Below are 2,439 nucleotides of genomic sequence, written 5' to 3' on the forward strand. Positions count from 1 at the left end.
ACACAGAGAACAACCACCACTGATTAAACAATACTGGGGACCCCCACCCCATACTAAAGTCCACTTCAGAATACCTCAATGATACACAGTGCCACATCACCACAGACCCCTGCCTACACCTGCTCATCAGGTGCCAAACTGCCGAACTGCACCAGATCACCACCCAAGACCACCCCTACCACTAAGACATCACTCCTGGCAGTGAAACAAGATTAGGAAGAGACCACAACCATCCAACAGATTACACACCTTCTGCTGACAACACACCAAACACAACACCACTTCCACACTCCAGGAGCTACGCCCAGGTCCTCAAAGGACAGGCAAAGATACTGGAGATGAGTGAGATCATACAGCTGCTAAACTTCATCAGTGGCCAGATGAGAGCATAAAATTCTGGACATTACAATTCTACAGGAGACATGCAACAGAGCAGACACCATCACCCACTGCCCACCCAACTACAGAGTTATCATCCTACCATCAGAAAAACGTAACACAGTCTGACAGGGAAGAGACTCAGGATGACAAATAATCTGGTACAAATCTAAATTCCACAATCACATCAACACTGTAAAACGAGGCAAATACTACACCTGGTTTAAACTCCACAAGGAACTTGGAAAAGGGAGATTCACTTTTTGCTCACCTCTTGGGATTAGTAAAGTCAATTATATGATAACAGACATAGATCTTTCATCTCTCAGAACATTTACTGTTAAAGAACTAATCCCTGTCGGATCATAGTCAAATTATCATCAATTATATAATATTAATCATCATCCAGAGTCCCAGGGTGCTCTCCAGCGTTTTCACCAGTCACTGTAATAAATCTTGCAAAAGTACTAATTGGACACAGGTAGAGACTGTGATGAAGGTGTTCCTCTGGTATTATTTGCGGTGCCTGAAGCTGTACAGGATTCTATTTTGTTTAGTCAGAGCTGGTTTTTGGACATGCGGTACATGGACTTTTACAGGGGCTCAAAGAATGTTTTATGTCCGATAGCTCTGGTGGAAAGTCAAAGAATCTCTTGGACTATGTGTCTAGCTTTCATATGAGGCTCCATAAAGCGTGGCAAACTGTTAGAGAAACCTTAAAGTCGAAAATGAAAGCAAAATACGATACGAAAGCTGTTCCCCGTAGTTTTTGATTTTTGGAGACAAAGTTATGGCATGGTTACCGGTGCCAGGTTAATCTTTCTCAGCTAGATTTTCTGGTCCATATTTTATGGAAAGGAAACTAAGTGAGGCAGACAATGTAATTAAATTTCCAGAGCCTATAAAAAACATACCCGAGTGTGCCACATTAATGTTGAAGGTGTATCATTCCAGGGAAGCTTCTGAGGTGTGTGTTGTACCCAATTCAACTCCCATTGCTGTGATATCTACCATGCCGGAGGTATCAGTTATAGAAGGGGCAAAAATTGTTGTTGCAGAATTCGTCTTAAATTAGTGCTAGATTGGCAATTCAATAACATTGCGTGAGTTGTTTTCCTGTCTCACACATGTATCCAGTGAGCAAAAAGACAAAATTATTAGACTTATTCATGAGTTTCCTTACATTTTTGTGCCCACTCAAACTTCTGTTCTTCAGCATGACATTAAGGTAACCCATAACACACCACTTAAACAGCATCCATATCGGGCCAAATATGTAAAAAGGGCATTAATGAGACAGGAAGTTAAGTACCCACTCAAACACGGTTTAGCAAAACCCAGTGTGAGCCCTTGGAGGTTTTCATGCTTGATGGTCCCTAAACCTGATGGAAGTTTTAGATTCTGTACAGATTACCGTAAAGTAAATCTAGTCACAGTTTTTGATTCTTATCCTTTGCAGTGTATGGAGGATTGTGTGGATAATGTCAGAGCCACTCGATTTGTTAGTGAGTGTGATTCTTTTAAAAGGTTATTGGCAAGTTTCTTTAACTCCCGAGGCATCTGCGATATCAGCTTTTGTGGCTCCTGATAACTTTCTTTAATATACAGTAAAGGCTTTTGGTTTAAAAAACGCTTCTACTACATTTCAAAGGCTGATTAATATAGTATTGGGTGATGTATCCAATTGTTCCACGTATCTAGATGACGTAGTGGTGTATTCTCCTGATTGGCCTGTTCATGTAAAACAGTGCAGAAGGTTTTTCAGAGGTTAAAAAAATACTCATTGACTTTGAATCTGGCCTAGCATGACTTTGCTCAAGCCACGGATACCTATTTGGGAAAACAGGTAGGTAAGTGGTCAAGTCCGTACATTGAGTGAAAAGGTAACGGCTATAATGAACTTCCCTGTTCCTACAACTAGACGGGAATTACGTAGAATTTTAGTCATGGCAGGTTTATTATCGAGGTTTTTGTAAAAACCTTTCTATGGTTGTTGAACCTCTTACCCGTTCCCTTTTTATGGTCTGCTCAAAGTGAACACGCGTTTCAGAGCGTTAAAGT

Source organism: Silurus aristotelis (genome assembly GCF_946808225.1).
Source record: "Silurus aristotelis genome assembly, chromosome: 11".
Taxonomy (NCBI): Eukaryota; Metazoa; Chordata; class Actinopteri; order Siluriformes; family Siluridae; genus Silurus; species Silurus aristotelis.